The 21,030-nt window shown below is 43.3% G+C and overlaps 1 protein-coding gene across 21 annotated transcripts in view; it reads right to left on the bottom strand.

The window, feature by feature from the left end:
• Positions 1-20,785, bottom strand: part of LOC126953309 (uncharacterized) — a 598,727-nt gene extending 577,942 nt beyond the window's left edge. For 19 of the 21 annotated variants that reach the window (XR_007725194.1, XR_007725196.1, XR_007725190.1 and 16 more), the window contains exons 1-2: positions 19,865-20,107; positions 17,613-17,865 (exon numbers count right to left, since the gene is read on the bottom strand). The gene's annotated coding sequence lies outside the window, so the exon portion shown is untranslated. Of the gene's footprint in view, positions 1-17,612; positions 17,866-19,864; positions 20,108-20,727 lie in introns of those variants that run through there. The other 2 variants (XR_007725197.1, XR_007725199.1) reach the window with 2 other exon arrangements.
• Between the last annotated feature and the right edge of the window lie 245 nt (positions 20,786-21,030).

Below are 21,030 nucleotides of genomic sequence, written 5' to 3'. Positions count from 1 at the left end.
TCAGGGGCATTAATTTCCTTTTTTGCGAATGAATGCTCAGATCTTGCTGGTCTCACTGTTCTTCCAATAAAATTTTAAATACAAATCTTTAGGCACCGAATTTCTGAACCAGTGAAGAAGTCAAGTCAGTTCAAGCACTCGGGTATTTGAGTGCCTGTTATGTGCAGAAACATGCATCCTGTGCAGAAGACAAGAACAAGGACCACATCACCCCACCTCTCGGAAAGTTTACAGTCTGTATTAATTTCTTAGGACTGCTGGGGACAAATTATCACAAATTCTGCGGCTTAAAACAACAGAAACTTATTCCCTCATGCTCTCTGCAGGGCCACATTCCCTTCAAAGGCTCAGGGGTAGAATCTGTTTGTAGAATCTGTTCCTTGCCTCTTCTAGCTTGTGGTGGCTGCTGGCATTCTCTGGCATTCCTTGGCTTGTGGCCACATCACTCCAATCTGTGCCTCTGTCTTACATGTGCTCTGTGAAGATGATCTCCTGCCTGTCTCTTATAAGGATACTTGTGATTGGATATCCCACGTCACCCAGGATAACCTCTCCACATCAAGATCCTTAATTTCATCACATCTGCAAAGACCATGTTCCTTTATGGCAACATTCACAAGTTCCAGATATTAGAACCTGGTCTATTGGGAGGAGGCCTTTATCCAGCTCACAGTTCCCGAGCTTCTATGGGGAGTGGGGGATCCCAGCCATGAAACTGAAAACCAAGCAAAGCAGCACAGGGTAAGTAGGTGCTAAACTATATGTTATCAAAAATCCTTCCACTTGTGTTCAGGGAATACGATCCATGCTGCCTAAATAGGAATGGTTCTCCTGGGACCTGATGAGGCTTACTGTCTCCCAGAGGTTCTCAAACGATCGTATGAGCCTCTGAAGGGTTTCTGTAAGCCCTAGTGTATTTATCATTATAGCTACTTTGAATGGCCTCCTGCTTATATCATCTTTATTTCACTGAACCTCCATTCCATTTCTGTTCCACCTCATTATGATCTTGGCAGGGTTTTGTTTTGTTTTGTTTTGCTTTGAGACGGAGTCTCAGTCTGTCACCAGACTGGAGTGTAGTGGTGCAATCTCGGCTCACCCGCCTCCCAGGTACAAGCAATTCTTCTGCTTCAGCCTCCTGAATAGCTGGGACTACAGGCACCCGCCACCACACCCGGCTAATTTTTTCTGTATTTTTAGTGGAGACGGGATTTCACCATGTTGGCCAGGATGGTCTCAATCTCTTAACCTCATGATCCTCTCGCCTCGGCCTCCTAAAGTGCTGGAATTACAGGCTTGAGCCACCACACCCAGCCCGCAGGGTTTTTTTGTTGCTATTTTGTTGTTTTTGTTTGGCTTGGAGCCAGTCTTTTCATGGCTGTAGTCAGCAACGACCTTATAAGACCAAAGAGACACGGAAAGGTTTCTGCTGCCCCAAATTATTACTCTACAGGACACGTCACAGTGCCTAAAATTCCTCACGTTTCCTCCCTGGACAAAAGCCCACTGTTTAAACTCAAATATTATTTTGTAGTGGATTGCACATTAAATCACAGTCACTGTGTCTTCGGATACACTATTTCCAAAATGTACATTTGTCAAAAGATTAGTTCTGTTGAGTTTTGTTAATGAGTGTCCTGTGAGTCTTTTTTTTTTTTTTTTTTTTTTTTTTTTTGAGACGGAGTCTGGCTCTGTTGCCCAGGCTGGACTGCAGTGGCTGGATCTCAGCTCACTGCAAGCCCCGCCTCCCGGGTTTACGCCATTCTCCTGCCTCAGCCTCCCGAGTAGCTGGGACTACAGGCGCCCGCCACCTCGCCCGGCTAATTTTTTTTGTATTTTAGTAGAGACGGGGTTTCACCATGTTAGCCAGGATGGTCTCGATCTCCTGACCTCGTGATCCGCCCGTCTCGGCCTCCCAAAGTGCTGGGATTACAGGCTTGAGCCACCGCGCCCGGCCCTCCTGTGAGTCTTTAAAAACCAAAACAAATACAATAAATGAGTCCAAATTCAAGGTTTTTTTTGTTTTTTGTTTTTTTAAGTTAAACTTTAACCATCAGACATCTCATAGGCTGGCCGAGAGGGCCTGGTGAACCTCCAAAAGGGGTATGCATACAGTCTGCAGAGTTCCCCAAACTCATTCATACACAGAAGCCTCTTTTCTTTTCTTTTTTTTTTTTTTTTTTTTTTTGAGACGGAGTCTCACTCAGTCGCCCAGGCTGGATGGCGCCATCTCGGCTCACTGCAACCTCATCCTCCCAGGTTCAAGCAATGCTCCTGCCTCAGCCTCCCGAGTAGCCGGGACTACAGGCACATGCCACCATGCCTGGCTAATTTTTTATTTTGTCTCCAACCTGGGCAACAGAGCAAGACTTCATCTCAAAAAAAAAAAAAAAAATTCTCACCATAGCTTCATACTTTTTAGATAATTGAGAGGCTCTACTCCCATACTTTCAGGATGTCATTTATAGCAGCAGTCCCCAACCTTTTTGGCAGCAGGGACTGGTTACGTGGAAGACAATTTTTCCATGAACAGTGGGAGGTGGGGGAATCGTTTGAGGATGATTCAAGTGCATTACATTTATTGTGTTATTTCTACTATTACATTGTAAATATATAACAAAATAATTATACAGTTCACTATAATGTAGAATCAGTGGGAGCCCTGAGCTTGTTTTCCTACAACTAGATGGTCCCATCTGGGGGTGATGAGAGACAGTGACAGATCATCAAGCATTAGATTCTCATAAGGAGTATGCAACCTAGATCCCTCGAATGTGCAGTTTACAAGGTTCATGCTCCTATGAGAATCTAATGCCACTGCTGATCTGACAGAAGATGGAGTTCAGGTGGTAATGTGAGCGATAGGGAGTGGCTATAAACACAGATGAAGCTGGGCTGGCTTGCCTGCCTGCTGCTCACCCTGCTGTGTGGCCACACAGCAGGAGGTGAGTGGTGGGGAAGCAAGTGAAGGTACCGGTCTATGGCCTGGGGTTAGGGACCCCTGATTTATAGCATTTGAATCAATGAAACACCCTGGAGAAGGGCAGAAGTGATAGCAAATGGAGAGTTCTGCTTTTGGACATCTACCGGCTGCCTTTTGATTTTTAGCAACATGTTAGGATCCAAGATTATTCTGTAAGAACAAAGGCAGAACCTGAGACCACTGAGGTTGGCCAAGATCCACTGAAATTGGCCAGCCATGAGAATCAAGGTCTAAAGAAGGCAAGAACCAAAGACAAGAAGCAGTATCAGGGTAAGAGCAGGCAGAGTTGAGGCCAAGGAACACTAAAGGCTGGGATGTGAAAAGACATACTATTTGAAACTGTGAACCATGTCATAAAATTTGCACGAAGTCAGAATCAATAGGTAGATAGTAACCTAAGTTGATGCAGAGAAAGGAGGCAGAAAATAAGATGAAGCTATCATGTGTTGGGGACATCGCATGTTCAGACTCTGAGCCCATTTTCCAGGCACCCGGATTGACTCCCATGTTCCAAAGGAGATCTAACAAGTGTGGGTTTGCCGAACTCCCATTCCTGGCTTCTGAAGCCTCAGATCACACAAACTCTAGGAACTCCAGAGGTCATACCACAGAGCTAGGACTTGGCATTAGGATAATACCATGATACTTCTTGCCATTCTTTGCTTATTTCTCTTACAGCCATTTGGCTACAAACCTATTCAATATATTTAGGTATAGCAGCTTCATCATTACAGTAAAGTGAGAATTTTGAATTTGGCTGAGGAGTCAGGCAGATATTGATGGAAATTTTTGAAGAAAAACATTCCATGAACTTTCACCAAAATTCCCACACTGGGATAAATGCTGAACACTTATTACAGAAGTACCAAGATTTATTTATCTTAAAGACAAAATGAAAACAAGTGAATTTTGTCTATTCTTTGAACTATACTAATCTGCAAAACTCAAAGAAGCTGAAAATGTAGCTGATAATTTTTGTTGCTTGCCACCTCTTTGCATTTAATCGCTGAGACCAAATATACTAGGTGGCATTTCAGCAGGGTTGTCACATAACTAATCATGCCAACCTCCAATGGGCATTACAATGATCAGCCATCACGGACTGGCATCCTGACTGTGCTAGCGCAGTGCGATGTATTTCCAGGAGGAAGGGGCAGGCAGGAAGAAACAGCCTTCCAGAATGTCAATTTGAGGTGGGGGCTAAATATAATGAGGACAGGACTCATGGGAGTCACCAAACAAAGCCTGAGTTCAAAGAACTGCCCATCTTTGGGTGTTCTGAGTTTTTAGACTTCTTTCCTTTAAATTGTATTTACCTTCCGATGAAAGCAATGTGAAAGGGTCCCCGTTACACATTCTCATAGCTCAGTTCACCCACTGTAATATCCGGGATTCACTCTTTACGCCAAGGAGTTGTTGTGCACGTGTAGGTCCAGGCCTTGCATAGGCTATGAAACTTCTGGTGTGGAATATTAAAGAAAGCTTGAGCTCTCCTCTTCCTTCCAGGCCAGTACTGAAAATCAGGGGCTCAAGAAATCTCCCAATAAAAGAAACCCACATCACAGAAAGGCAGGCTGAGTTCAAACCCAAGGGAAAGAAGAAAAGCACATACAGGTTGGCCCAGTTTTGCTCTAGGCTTTTTTTAAAAATTATTTTTTATTTTATTTATTTATTTATTTATTTATTTATTTTGAGGGTGATGGATCTTTGCTCTTGTCGCCCTGGCTGGAGTGCAACGGCATGATCTTGGCTCACTGCAACCTCTGTCTCCTGGGTTCAAGCAATTCTCCTGTCTTAGCCTCCCGAATAGCTGAGATTACAGTTGTGCACCACCTCGCCTGGCTAATTTTTGTATTTTTAGTAGAAACGGGGTTTCACCATGTTGTCCAGGCTGGTCTCGAACTCCTGACCTCAGGTGATCCACCTGCCTTGGCCTCCCAAAGTGCTAGGATTACAGGCATGAGCCACTGCACCCTGCTCTAGGCTTTTAGAAAAGAGGGTCTTGTTCCCTCTATTGGAGTGGTGAGATCCAGAAAGCTAGTAGGACCCAGTCCTGGGATGTGGGAAGGAAGGCATGAGCCAGGTCACTTAGGCCTACCTCTGGCCTGGCATAGGCCCGTCAAAAATAACAACAAGAGGCTGAGTGTGGTAGCTCACGCCTGTAATCCCAACACTTTGGGAGGCCAAGACAGAAGGATTGCTTCAGCTTGGGAGTTCCAGACCAGCCTGAGTGAAAGAGCCAGACCTTGTCTCTACAAAAAATAAAAAATAATTAGCCAGGCATGGTGGCATGCACCTCAGTCCCAGCTACTCAGGAGACTGAGGTGGGAAGATCGCTTGAATCCAGGAGTCCGAGGCTGCAGTGAGTTATGATCGCACCACTGCACTCATGACAGAATGCAGTCTGGGTGACAGAGCAAGACTCTGTCTCTAGAACAACAACAACAACAACAAAGAAAAGAGCAAGTAGAGCCCCCAGAGGGTCATCACAGTCCAAAGCAGCTACTCACCAAAGTAGACAGAGCAGAATAAGAGCTAGAGCTATGAATAAAGAGCACGTCATTGCATAGAGTTTCTTTTCTCTCATACATATAGAAAGGGAGAGAGAGGCCTAAACGCAGAGACAAAGCACGGTGCAAGCCACAGGGAAATCTTCAATTCAGGGTTTTCAATTCAGGAATTATGAGTCTGCTCAGACTTTCTTGGACATCTGACTTGAAGAAGAGAGGAGATGAAAGGATGACCTGAAAATCATTTTTCTTTTGCTGCAGAATGGGGATTCTATGAATATTTCCATGTATCATCTTTTGGGAGTTCCATAGAGATAATGATGCCATCCATTAAAATCTGACAAGTAAAACTCTTGAACACAGATGAATTTCACCACCATGCTGGCTTCTCAACTGCTGCTGCAACGCAATCTCTCCCTCTGAAATCTAAAAACACCGGCAGAGTAGACCATCCTCTTTTTAAGCCTCATTAAATGTTTGGGTCTCAAGATATAGTCACAGTATTTGCAGAATAAGAGTAAGTCTCATGGTGAAACTAGAAAAATTATCAGGATGAGTGGGAGCACTCAAGGAAACATTCTCTCTTCCTGGTTTACGTTACTGATCCGTAATATCTAGTGCAAAGTCAAAAGAGTTGCATTGTGCAATTTACTAGTTTGATAACTTGAACTGGACAGTTCTCTGAACCCCAATTTCTTCACCTATAGAATGAGAATGATACTAACAGCTATTATATGGAATTCCAATGAGAGTCAAATAAGATGATGCATAAGATACTGCTGCACAAGTACTTCTGTAATGGTTACTACTTCTCTACCACTTCTCTGAGAAATAGAATACTGAACTATAAATTTTAAGATGTATACTTCATATTCAGTAACACCAGTAATTAAGAACCTTGGCCAGACATGGTGGCTCACACCTGTAATCCCAGCACTTTGCGAGGCCAAGGTGGGTGGATCACCTGAGGTCAGAGTTCGAGACTAGCCTGGCCAACATGGCGAAACCCTATCTCTACTAAAATTATAAAAATTAGACAGCCATGGTAGTGGGCACCTGTAATCCCAGCTACTCAGGAGGCCGAGGCAGGAGAATTGCTGGAACTCAGGAGGCGGAGGTTGCAGTGAGCCAAGATTGTGCCACTGTACTCCAGCCTGGGTGACAAGAGCGAAACTGTGTCTCAAAAAAAAACCTTAAATTTCTCTTCTTGGTTTTTCTTATTTCTAAAATGAAATAGTCTACAATGAGAGAACTATTGGAGTTGTTTGGGTTAAAAAAAAATAGTCATGGCCTGGCTTGGTAGCTCACACCTGTAATCTCAGCACTTTGAGAGCTGAAGCAGGCAGATTGCTGTCGCTTGAGCCTAGGAGTGCGCGACCATCCTGGGCAACACGGTGAAACTGCATCTCTACAAAAAAATACAAAAATTAGCTGAGCATGGTGGTGTATGCCTGTAGTCCCAGCTACTCTGGGAGGCTGAGATGGTAGAATCACCTAAGCCAGGGAAGTAGAGGCTGCAGTGAACTGTAATCGCACCACTGCAGTCCAGCCTAGGCCACAGTGATTTTGTCTCAAGAAAAAAAAAAAAAAAAAGACACTATGTAATCCAAAATATTAGTATTAAAACCACAGTTTCAAAGTTCTATCACAGTCTGTAACGATACCGACTCAAATTTGAAGAAAAAATGGAAACTCATCCCATTAATTTAAGAGAAGTGTCACAGAAATCCATTTCAAACACTATTTCCCCCCACAACGATCTGAAGCTATGCATAAATTATTGGAATTCTCTATCCATGCATTCCAATTATACAACTTTTTGCTTCAGATATTCAGGGACTTCTAAGCATGAATTGCTTAAGACCATATAACTCTACTTATCATAAACATATTGACCCGCATGTTCTGGATTTTCCAAGAGAGGGTGTGATAGCGTATCAATATCCCCCCACATAGTAGATTTACCTATCCTTATGCATGTGTACCTCCCAATAAAATACATTTACACAAGAATAAGGTAAGACTATGAAAATACAGTCTTTTTTTATTCCATCCAAGCCCAAATAATTTTTCTCAAGTTGCTGCCAAGTTGCTGCCAAGTTGCCCAACACTTAACCTTGTCTAAATATCTTTCTACATCTTAAGCCAAGGATTTGGTGGCTGTTAACTTACACTTAACCAAGATTATGAAAAACTGTTGCTGGGATGCTGGAAGAATTACATGTTGCCTCACAGAAAAGGAATGCTGGGGCTTAGCAACTGCCTACGGAGTCACTTAGCAAAGCTGTGCTTGTTTTGCCATTTGTTTGGACAGGTTACGTTTCAGAAACTCTTTTAATTTTTATTTATTTATTTTGTAGAGATGGGGTATCACTAGGTTGCCCAGGCTGCTCTGGAACTCCTGGCCTCAAGTGATCCTCCCACCTCAGCTTCCCAAAGTGCTGGGATTACACACATGGGCCACCATGCCTGGCCTCAGAAACTCCTAATATGTTAGTCATAGAATACCTCAATAACCTAACTTCCACCAGAGTGGATTGTTTCCATTAGAGTTTGTAACTTCTAAAATCATGATTGTGGCTGGGCGCGGTGGCTCACACCTGTAATCCCAGCACTTTGGGAGGCTGAGGAGAGCGGATCACCTGAGGTCAGGAGTTCAAGATCAGCCTGGCCAAAATAGTGAAATCTTGTCTCTACTAAAAATACAAAAAATGAGCCAGGCGTGGTGGCGGATGCCTGTAATCCCAGCTACTCGGGAGGCTGAGGCAGGGGAATGGCTTGAACCCGGGAGGCAGAGGTTGCAGTGAGCGGAGATGGCACCATTGCACTCTAGCCTGGCCAACAAGAGCGAAACTCCATCTCGAAAAGAAAAGAAAAGAAGAAGTTGAATATAAATTACCATACAATCCACAATTCAACTCCTAGGTATCTACACCCAAGAGAAATAAAAACAGGTGTCCACACAAAGACTTTTTCTTTTTTTGAGACAGAGTATCATTCTGTTGCCCAGGCTGGAGGGCAGTGGCGTCATCACAGCTCACTGCAGCCTCGACCTCCCGGGCTCTGGTAACCCTCCCACTGCAGCTTCCTGGATAGCTGGGACTACAGGCATGTGCCACCACATCCACCTAATTTATTGTATTTTTGGTAGAGATGAGGTTTCACCATGTTGCCCAGGCTGGTCTCGAACTCCTGGGCTCAAGCAATCCACGAGCCTCAGCCTCCCAAAGTGCTAGGATTACCGGCATGAGCCACCATGCCCAGCCAATGCAAACAGTTATGCACATATGCTCATAGAAGTATTATTCATAGTAGCTACAAAAATGGAAACAACTCACATATCCATCACCTGGTGACTAGACAGGCAAAATGTGGTGTGTCCACATGACGGAGCACTACACAGCAATGAAAAGGATCAAACTACTGATACATGCTATGACACAGACTGACCTCATAAACTTTATGGTGAGCAAAAGAAGCCAGACAAAAAGGCCATTAATGGTAAGATTCCACCTCCATAAACTGTTCTGAAAACGTAGATGTATATAGAGATAGAAACTAGTGGTTTCCTGTGACCAGTGGGTGGGAATAGAAATTGATCACAGTGGACAGAAGGGATCTTTAAGGAATGATAGAAAGTTCTGGAAATGGTGAAAGTAGTACAATTCTGTAAGTCTCCCCACACCAAAAATCATCAAATTGTATACTTAAACGTGTGCGTGTGTGTGCACATGTGTGTATTAAAGACAAATATTCTTTAAGGTGGCTCATGCCTGAAATCCCAGCACTTTGGGAGGCTGAGGCGGGTGGATCACGAGGTCAGGAGTTCAAGATCAGCCTGGCCAAGATGGTGAAACCCTGTCTCTACTAAAAATACAAAAATTAGCTGGGCGTGGTGGCGGGTGCCTGTAACCCCAGCTACTCAGGAGGCTGAGGCAGAAAATTACTTGAACCCAGGAGGCGGAGGCTGCAGTGAGCTGAGTTCATGCCACTGCACTCCAGCCTGGGCAGGACAGAGCAAGACTCTAACTCAAAAAAAAAAGACAAACATTCACCCTTTCTTTCCTAGGTCCAGGTTACCAGCTGACCAGGAACCATGATGTTACTGATCTGCTAAATTAGCCAGTCGTGGAACAGCTCTACTCTGAATTCCTTCGAGGTGAAACAAAAAAAGAACGAAATAAAGAACAAATGAAAGAGAGAAAGAGAGAGAGAAAGAGAGAGAGAAGGAAGGAAGGAAGGGAAGGGGAGGGAAGGGGAGGGGAGGGGAGGGGAAGGCAGGGGAGGGGAGTGAAGGGAAGGGAAGGGAAGAGGAAAGGAAAAATCCTTACTTTTTAGGCCACCGTTAGTTGACTATTTTCTTACTTGAGGCCAAATACATCCTGATTGATATAAACTAGACATGGAGTCACCCTATTCAGTGGTATACGATCCAGACACACATACAATTTTGGAGGAAAAATCGAGTTTTGAAAATGTGCATCTGTGGCTGGGCACAGTGGCTCACTCCCATAATCCCAGCACTTTGGGAGGCCGAGGTAGGCTGATTACCTGAGGTCAGGAATTTGAGACCAGCCTGGCCAACATGGTGAAACCCTGTCTCTACTAAAAATAAAACAAAAAAAAAAAACAAAAAAAAAAAGGCAGGAGAATCTCTTGAGCCCAGGAGATGGAGGTTGCAGTGAGCCGAGATTCGTGCCACTGCATTACAGCCTGGGCAAGACTCTGTCTCAAAAAAAAAAAAAAAAGAAAAATGTGTGGTAATGTACTTACGTTCAAACATTTCTAATTAGGTTTATAACTTTTGGGCTCTGAGGTACATTAAAATGGTACATAGAATTGTGCTGTTAAAATTCCATTTTAGGCCGGGAGTGGTGGCTCAGGCCTGTAATCCTAGCCCTTTGGGAGGCCCAGGCAGGCAGAACACCTGAGGTCAGGGGTTCAAGACCAGCCTGGCCAACATGGCAAAACCTTGTCTTTACTAAAAATACAAAAATTAGCCAGGCGTGGCAGGGAGCGGTGACTCACGCCTATAATCCCAGCACTTTGGGAGGCCAAGGCAGGCGGATCACAAGGTCAAGAGATCAAGACCATCCTGGCTAACACCATCTCTAATAAAAAATACAGAAAACCAGCTGGGCGTGGTGGTGGGTGCCTGCAGTCCCAGCTATTCAGGAGGCTGAAGCAGGAGAATTGCTTGAACCTGGGAGGCTGAGGTTGCAGTGAGCTGAGATCACACCATTTCACTTCAGCCTGGGTGACAGAGTGAGACTCTGTCTCAAAAAAAACAAAACAAAACAAAACAAAAACTGGCCGGGCACGGTGGCTCATGCCTGTAATCCCAGCACTTTGGGAGGCCGAGGTGGGTGGATCACGAGGTCAGGAGTTCAAGACCAGCCTGGCCAACATAGTGAAACCTCATCTCTACTAAAAATGGAAAAATTAGCTGGGCATGGTGGCAAGCGCCTGTAATCCCAGCTACTTGGGAGGCTAAGGCAGGAGAATCGCTTGAACCAGGGAGGTGGAGGTTGCAGTGAGCTGAGATCATGCCACTGCACTCCAGCCTGGGCAACAGAGTTTGCACGTGTGTGTATTAAAGACAAATATTTGGCCGGGCAAGGTGGCTCGATTCTAGATTGTGAATCTAGAAATCCTACTTGGTCCATTTTTTTTCTCATTCATTCTTTTAAGTAATACTTATTTGGTACTTTCTGTGTGCATGTGCCAGGCATTGTTTTAACCATCAAGGAGACAGAAAAGAACAAAATTAATTCAAGTCCCTGCAGGCTTACAGCTTTTACTAGGGACGGTAAAATATGTTTAAAAGGAGCAACTATTAACACTATTGAGAAGAATAAAGCAGAAAGGAGAAGATTTTTTTCTCAAAAAGAAAGAAAGAAAGAAAAAAAAACCCTTTTTTAATTGTAATGTGAACTAGCACTTGTCACTCAGCCTAGCTCCCACCTACTCCCCTGCAGGGTCAGTAGGTATGAAATGGCTGGAACATCCCAAACACATTACAGATTCCATATTGGTTCATCCCTCCATGTTTCTGCACACCACGGTTTCCAAGCCTAAAACATTCCTTTCTTTGACTGTCTCTCAAAATGCTACGTATCTTTTAAATCCCAACTCAAGAAAGTCTTCCCTTACCCGATAAACAATCACTCCCTCCTCTACTTTAATTCTATGCTTTGTATACACCACCATTATCACCTCTATCAAATAATATTGGAATTGATTTCATTACTGCTATCTCCCCTACTGTGAAAGGCAAAGGGTTTCAAGTTAAAAGGCAGTTCTACCTTATATGTGTGCGACTCTGTATAAGTCATGTTACTTCTGAGTCTCGATTTCTTCTTCTGTGAGGTAAACACAGATATTATCCCATCTCTCTTAGACTACTAATGAGGCTTAAGTAAGATAATATATGTGAAAGTATTTTTATCAATTATAAAGTACTGACAAATTTTAGTTTGAATAGATGGGATTTTTTAAAGGTATTTAATGGACCACACGATGTAGGAAAAAGATGTGATCTCTCCATTCTGTTGAAACGGCTCTAGTGAAGACTCCCAGTGAGCACTGACCTCCAAAATGCCTAAACCCACAGATCTATTCTCAGTTCTCATCTTCATCCTTCAGCAACACTTGACACAGATGGTCTTGCCTTCCTCCTGGAAACACTTCCTTCCCTGGGCTTTCACCCCAGCGGAACTCCCTTTTCATTATTACTGCTTCCTGCCCACTTCTAAATCTGGAAGACCTTAAAGCTCAGTACCTAGACCTCTTGTCTTTCTATACTCACTCCTAGGTAATTCCAGCCAGTCTCCTGGCTTTAAATAGCACTTAATTTCTTACAACTCACAAATCTGTCTCTACGCTTCTCTGAAAACCAGACCTGTTTATCAAATTGCCTGAATGCTTAAAAAGTATCTTAATTTTGGCCAGGTGCGGTGGCTCATGCCTGTAATCCCAGCACTTTGGGAGGCCAAGTCGGGTGGATCACCTAAGGTCAGGAGTTCAAGACCAGCCTGTTCAACATGGTGAAACCCCATCTCTAATAACAAAGAAAAATTAGCCAGGCTTGGTGGCAGGTGCCTGTAATCCCAGCTATACAGGAGACTGAGGCAGGAGAATCACTGGAATCTGGGTGGCAGAGGTTGCAGTGAACCAAGATGGTGCCACTGCACTCCAGCCTGGGCAACAGAGCGAGACTCCATCTCAAAAAAAAAAAAATTTTTTTAATTGCACCCAAACTGAACTCCTGGTATCCTATGCCCCAAGCCTGATTCTCATCTCAGTTATTAGCTATCTGGTCCTTCTGGGAGTTCAGGACAAAAATCTCAGACTCATACTCCACTCCTCTCTTTGTCTCATACTTCCCATCCAACCCACCAGAAAAACTTTAATACCAAAATATATTCAGACTTCAACTCCTTTTCACTACCTCTATATTACTTTTACCCTGTTACCAAGTCAATATCACCTCTCATTGGGATAACCGAAACAGCTTCCTAAATGGTGTCCCTGTTTCTGCCCCTGCCCACTCCTTTCACCTGGTCTCAACCCACCAGCCAGAGTTATCCTGTTACAGCAGAGCATTCATCCTTTAAAACGTTTCAATAACATCCCACATCCCTCGGTATAAAATCCTAAGCCTTTACCATGGCCTTCAAGGCTCCTTGGCACCTACCCACCATATTCCTCTTTCCTCTCCTACCACTGTCCCCATTGCTCACTCTACTCCAGCCACTGCACCCTCCTTGCTTTCTCTGAATACATCAGACACTTGTCGTTTCCTCTGCCTGCACACTCTTCTCCTGAGCATCACGTAGGCCATTCCCTCACTTTCTTCAAATTCATCCTCACATGTCACCTTCTCCATGAGGTCATCCCCCACTATCCATCTGAAGTTTGCAACTCTCTCCCCTTCTACTCTTTATTCCTCCTTTCTGCTTTATTCTTCTCAATAGTAATAGTTGCTCCTTTTAAACATATATTTTACCGTCACTAGTAAAAGCTCTAAGCCTGCAGGGACTTGAATTAATTTTGTTCTTTTCTGTCTCCTTGATGGTTAAAACAATGCCTGGCATAAGAAAGTACTAAATAAGTATTACTTAAAAGAATGAATGAGAAAAAAAATGAACCAAGTAGGCTTTCTAGATTCATAAAAAACATACTTCTAAATACCTTTAACAATAATGGGCAGAACTATAATCAAAGTTCTTAGAAATGGACGAAATTTTAAAATTAGCAAATTTGGCTGGGCACGGTGGCTCATGCCTGTAATCCCAGCACACTGGGAGACCAAGGTAGGTGGATCACAAGGTCAGGAGTTCAAAACCAGCCTGGCCAATATGGTGAAACCCTATCTCTACTAAAAATACAAAAAAATTAGCCAGGCCTGGTGGCAGGCACCTGTAGTCCTAGCTACTCCTACTCGGGAGGCTGAGGCAGGCGAATCGCTTGAACCTGGGAGGCGGAGGTTGCAGTGAACTGAGATTGCGCCACTGCACTCCAGCCTGGGTAACAGAGTGAGGCTCCAACTCAAAAAAAAAAATCAGCAAATTTGAAGCCACAAAGGAGAAATCAAAGTAAATTTGGGAACACAAATAAGTACCAAAAGAAACTTATAGCAAATAAATGAGTAGAAATGGTTCTCAGAATACAACTAAATATGCACCTCCTTGACTTAATATAAAAGCCAAAGTTAAGGCCGGGCACAGTGGCTCACGCCTGTAATACCAGCAGTTTAGGAGGCCGAGGCGGGTGGATCACCTAAGGTAGGGGGTTTGAGACCAGCCTGACCAACATGGAGAAACACACTAAAAACACAAAAATTAGCCTGGCATGGTGGTGCATGCCTGTAAGCCCAGCTACTCAGGAGGCTGAGGCAGGAAAATCACTTGAACCCGGAAGGCAGAGGTTGCGGTGAGCCAAGATGGCACCATTGCACTCCAGCCTGGGCAACAAAGCAAAACTCCGTCTCAAAAAAAAAAAAAAAAAAACAAAGTTAAATAAATGCTTTTGATTTACTTATGAGATGCTTAGCATGCATTATATTCATTATTTTTAGAAGGCATAGCTGAATATTTAGGTTTTCTTTCTGTGTAAGTTTATTGTGAACACCATGGTGGACTGTTCTAGGTTCAGTAATTCAAACTGATCCAAGTGAATGGGCAGTTTTAAATAACCAAGACTATAAAATCTGATATCTATAGTAAAGTTTTTAAGTATATTTGGTTATCACTTCAAACATTAACAATATATAGACATTTTTAAATGAATGTATTATTTTAAACGCTGTAATTACAAAGTATTATATTAGTAGTTGCTATACTGATGATGCATAATCTGCTAATTAAAATGAATGCTTTCAACAAACAGAAAATTTCGGAAACATATTTTAAAAAGGATCTTTTCCTATTTTAATACTGATTAATTCCATATTTTTATTCTTAACATTATTATATCTAGGCAAATATCTGCAAGTAAATTACAAATGAGAAGTAATACCTTAACATTCCTACCTGAAACTTCCTAAAGATAAAATGAATATACTCTTCCTTGAACTAAATAATCACTCAGAAGGCAATGCATATTGCTATATTACAGACCTAGAAAATGAAAATCCATGACTTGAGACTTCATTTCAAAATGAAATGCCATGCTTCTAAGTGCTATGTATATTAACTATAAGTTTTTTATTTAACTAAAGACCATTCTATAAAATTAGTAATAGAAAATGTGCTACAGTTCTTGATTTCCACATCAAGAAACCACTGAGTCATCACTTTATATTTTAGCTGAAAAGTGAATAAACACGAGTTTTTAAACCATATCTAAATCATTGATAGCACTGAAAATAGAGAATTTCAGTAAGCCAATTATAGAAAGTCACTATTATCTCAATCTACAGATATTTCAGTTAGAAAATGTAAGGGTCACATACTCCAAGGTGAGCCATGACCTTCAGAAATATACTCATGCATAGTACAACTTAATAAATGCTTGTTGGAGTAAATTTATCTGCATTCAACTGGATATAAGATTTGAATTAAATATAGTTTTACAGAAAAACATTTAAACACATACAAAGTTCTGTCCAAATTGACTTTGAATATTTCAGTGAATATTTGGTTAATGTGGCTTGAAACTTGTAAGGCAGACAACAAAGGAAGTTTGAAGTATTAAAACATCACTAAGTCATTATGAAAGCAAGTAACAGTACTTTTTATTACGTTTACAGATGCCTAGCCCTGTTTTTTCCTACATCTATGCTTTTTAAAAAAACATGACAACAACCCTATGAGATAAGTGTTAGGATACACACATTGCAAATGAGGATATTAGGAGCCATGAAAATCCAGTAACCTGGAGGAGGTATCATAGTTAGTAATTGCCTAGGCTATGATTCGAACTCAGGTCTGTTTTACTCCAAAGTCTCTTTCTAAATCTCTGATCTCAACTCTGGGTGGCCATTATAACAAATTCAAACATATTCACTTCAGATATTTGTAGGTAAAACCCTTGTCGGGAAGTAATACTGTACTTTCCACCTCCAAAATAATATTCCAGCAGATAAACTTTTATTGAGAACGTTTAAGGAAATCTGAAATTTCCATACAGCACACTTAGTTGAGAGTATACTTTACAGAAATTTTAAAGCATGTTTCTTGAACTAATCCTATCTGAGCTAAGCAGTCAAACAAAATAATTGTAATTAATTCTCATTAAGTTTATCATGCCGAGGCCAGGCACATGGCTCACGCCTGTAATCCCAGCACTTTGGGAGGCCGAGGCGGGCAGATCACCTGAGGTCAGGAGTTTGAGACCAGCCTGGCCAACATGGCAAAACCCGGTTTCTACTAAAAGTACAAAAAATAGCCAGGCATGGTGGTGGGCACCTATAATCCCAGCTACTCAGGAGGCTGAGGCAGAAGAATTCCTTCAACCTGGGAGGCAGAGGTTGCAGTGAGCCGAGATTGCACCACTGCACTTCAGGCTGGGCAACAAGAGCGAGACTCCGTCTCAAAAAAAAAAAAAAAGTTTATTATGCCGTTAACTCTATTGTTCAATGATGTAAAAGAAACTTTACAAGAGAGGATGTATCTTATTTATAGAAGCAAGCAACAAATCATAGAATCTTAAAAGATTTGAAAAATCTTTTAAGTTATTTAACTTAACCTTCATTTTATTGGTAATAAACAGAAGCCCAGGAAGGTTAAGTAGCTTATTTATGTTTACACAACTAGAAAGAAGCAAATTGTAATGTTACTTTTTTACTCATAACAAGATAAAAATATTTCCAATTCCCAGTTAATTTATTTGACCAGACCACAGAAAGAAAGTTCTTACTTTCCATCGCAAAGTCACTTAAACAAGGATTGTAAATACCGTATCAAAATTAACTTTTTATATTACCAACAGTAGTTATGTGAATTTTTAACTACTTTCTCACAGAGGTGAACAAAAACTAATTGTAAGACTTAAAAGAAGGAATAGAAGACTCTTATGACCACTATAAAAACTTGATGTACACCATAAAGATCAAACAAATTTACGGGCTCTGTTATTACAAACTCAAGGTTTTCATTTTGAGATAACTTATTACAAACTCAAGGTTTTCATTTGGAGTCAATTTTATATTGACTCCCAGTCTTTAGACATTTATTTTGGGCCATTTTTGGATTTTGTTTACCAAAATGAAGTGTCAAAATGAAGAAAAATAATGGTAACGCAAACCACATAAGCTCTGCTAACACAGAACTTACAAATATCTACTGCGATATTTAAGAAGCAAATCAATCATAAAGTAGGATATTTGCCTACTGGATGCATCAACATTACAAAATTTCCTTAGTGACCATAAAATCTGCATTCATTATGTGTGCTAATCTTGAAGAACACATGGTAAAATTAATAAAATTCCATCACAAGTACCCAAATCATCATCCTAAATAAGAAAGGATCTACAGAAAACAGTTTAAAACAAGGAAGTCCAAAGTCATAAATCACTCTGATCACACAGCCGCTCAAAATAACTAGTCAAATCTCTAGGTATAAACCCCAGACCAAAAATGAAGTCCTCATAGAGTATCTAAAAAGCAACATACCTTTTTTACGGTGGAGAATTCCCAGAGATCAAATTGTAATCCATATAGAAAAGGTATCACCAAAACTTCCAATGATTTAACTGTTAAGTAACTCCAGATGAATCCAGGAATGATTTGACCTTGTATTGGTACTTCCATATTGTTGGCTGATAGAAAGATCCAGTAAGAACAACGCAGAAGGAAGGAGGTCAGTGCTAGGAAGTACTCCAGCAAATGCATGATGCTTTATAGATGCTGATAATAGTAATTACACCTATACAATTGAAATTAATTAAAGTTAGCTTCCAAGTTATTCTGCCTCCTCACTTTCTAAAAGGAAGTAATTGTTGCAATAATATATTTCAGTCTTTGATACGAAAACTCAAAACTACGTAGTTCTAGCAGTTGAATCATTTCTAGGTACAAGTCTTCAATAGTAACTACTATATACAGAATCAAAAGTTGAAGAAGCTAAAAGACAATGTTTGGGTGTTTCCTCAAGTTATTGACAGTGCATGCAGTTTGATGTTTCATTTGTCTCGTCAAAAGTAAGTCCAAGGGAGTGAGGAAAGCCTCTAGCACTTGGGAATATACGAGAGAAGAAAGTGGAGAAGGCAATAAACTATCTTGGCATTAGAAATGATCTCACAAAACATACCTGAAGATAATAATCTTTAGGTTATTCTGCATGTAGAATTCCAAAAGCCTATTCTGCATATTCCTAATATTTATATATCACCTCAGATAGCGCATACATTTGCCCACTTTCAACAAACCCCCCAACTTCAGTCTCCAAAATGCTTTTCCTTTTTTTTTTTTTTTTTTTTTTTTGAGACAGAGCCTGGCTCTGTCACCCAGGCTGGAGTGCAATGGCATGATCTCAGCTCATTGCAACCTCAGCCTCCTGGATTCAAGCGATTCTCCTGCCTCAGCCTCCCAAGTAGCCGGGACTATAGGCACGCACCGCTACGCCCAGCTAATTTTTGTATTGTTAGCGGAGAAGGGGTTTCGCCATGTTGGCCAGGCTGGTCTCGAACTCCTGACCTCAAGAGATCCACCCGTCTCGGCCTCCCAAAGTGCTGGGATTACAGTGAGCCACCGCGCCCGGCCCCCAAAATGCTTTTTCTACAAACCAATTGACAGTATGGGATAAACAACTCCTGTATAAAATGGAAAAGCGATGGGAGAAATTGTACCTAAACTGGCAATGTTTACTAGGTGTTGAGTGTTCCCCTCATTCGAGCATGACCCAACCTAGAAACATTCCGAAGTTAAGCTACTTAGGAAACAAAGTTAGGGCGTCTTCTTTAGCCTATGAAGACGGAGTGGTCTGCGCTGCCTCTTCACCCCGCAGAAGCAGTAACAGCCATCCCTCTTTTGGGCGGGCGTGGCAGATAGAAACAAAAGGTTAAAACACAAAAGGCGGGGCGGAAGGCTGGGTCAGAGGAGCTTCTGGGGCTCACGTTCTGCTTTCTATTCAAACACGTTGAAATGGGGTTGGGGGCGGGGGTGATGGAAAGTGAGAGAGGTGAGGACGGATCCCAAGGATAGCCTGGGTTATTCCGGGTGGATCGTGAAATTGAAAGGGGCGAACGGGATGGCTCTAACTAGTGGTCCAGGCCCCATCCCCTCCATCCCTGCATCTCTGACAGTCTGGAACCTGTGGCTTCCTCCACCCCTCTCAGCCCCGAAGAAAACTTTCTGAACTTTTAGATCTGTTTGTTGTAAACCTCTCCTTGACCGCTAACACAAGGGTCCAATCCCCTCCAACCCAAACCTTTCTTCCTTCCATTGTTGCACCGTTTTTATATTGTGCGTGGTATCTACAGAGCGCTCTGCAGACAGCTAACTTATACAAACGACCCCCATATCCATATCGCTTTCTTTTGCATGACCAAAGTCAGGGTTAGGGTGGGGACGAGGCTGGACTTGCCCCTCTCAATTTCTGCATATTCATCCCTACAAGAGTGCAGCTGGAAGAAAGCGAGGCAGTACTCCCTCACCCCACCCTTTTGATACCCTCCTCCCCATCCCCCCAGCCCCTCATATAAAGAAGCACATGAGATAAATGCCTACTTGGCTTTTGCCTATTAAAAATAAACAAATGAAACAATTGCGCGAGTTCTTTAAAGAACAAAAGGGAGGGGAATGGGGAAAGGAGGTACAATTTACCAGCCAAACTTTGCCACTGAGCTACTCCTCTGCCCTCCGAAGGGCGGGGAGCGGGGCGAGTTGAGGGGAGAGAGGTAAACAGGACAACAGTCCCCACTCACCTTCTTCCCCACTTCGTCGCACTTTTAAGGGACATTTCCCCCGCTGCAGTCCGCGAGGCGTTTGGACACTTTTTCCTGGCCTGACAGCAGAGAAAGTCGCGGCGGCAAAGTTGCGAGAGGGAGATACCCTGGCGTCCGGGGAGAGAGGAGGAAAGAGAGTTCATCAGAGTTCCCCCTTTTGTTCCAAGTCCCGGAGCAGACAAAGAGGCGGCGAGCGGCGGCAGGTTTCTCCCTCTCACCCCTTCTTCCTCTCTCCCTCCCCCCTCCCTCCCCGCCCCCTCCCTCTCCCCGCATCTCCCGCCCGGCTCGGGAACCTCCGAGGCGAGCTGGGGCTGCTCGGTCCCCAGTTCATCGCAACTCTGCCCGGACCGTCTCCTCCCACTGCCTGGCTCGAAACTTTTCCCGGGAGATGCCAGCCCTGGCCCCCTCCGCACCGCGCACAAGTCTGGGGCGGTGGGCAGGGGATCTCCAAAATCATTGTTTCCCGGAGATGCACCTCTTTGTTTGCACTTTCCCTGCCAATCAATGTGAACCACTCACTTGGGCATCGAGTTTCTGCCCGTTTTTCGTCATCCCAAGAGACAAAATGCAAAGGGTAGGGGGTCAACCCTAGATAAAGGCGCTTACACAATCAGAGGTGGGGCGCAGGATAGGCTCTTCATCCTCCTTCGTCCTCTCGGATTCACCCTCCTCCACCCAACACACAGAACAACTCTAAGGGGCTCCAAGTGTTAGGAAATTCTCCTCACCCACCCTTCCCCACCTACCCCCACCCACGCTGTCCCTCTGTAGAACCCTCTAATTGGCAGGACAAAGGCCAGCTCGGGGTTCGGCCGGGGCCTCCATCCATCCCTCGGGGCTACCTGTTGCTGTAGGCGCAGCGCAACTCGGTCCAGGGGCTCCAAGGAAGGATTCCCAGCTCCAGCATCGTGCCCACCTTCTCAGGCCCCGAACTTCCCTAATCTCAAACTGCGAAGGTAAGGCTCTCAGGACGATCAGGCTCCCTCCGACCCTAGAGCCAGGCGCTGCTCACTCGTCCTCTTCCCTACACCATATCCTCGTGCTCACCCCAAAGATATGAGTCGGGGTCCCAGACCGCCTCCTCATCCTCTACCCCCTGCCGCGACACGTCCCGGCCGAGCATCCCCTCTTCCCTTCCCCTCCCC

This window comes from Macaca thibetana, chromosome 4, assembly GCF_024542745.1.
Source record: "Macaca thibetana thibetana isolate TM-01 chromosome 4, ASM2454274v1, whole genome shotgun sequence".
Classification (NCBI taxonomy): domain Eukaryota; kingdom Metazoa; phylum Chordata; class Mammalia; order Primates; family Cercopithecidae; genus Macaca; species Macaca thibetana.
This window is presented reverse-complemented; position numbering and strand designations above follow the sequence as displayed.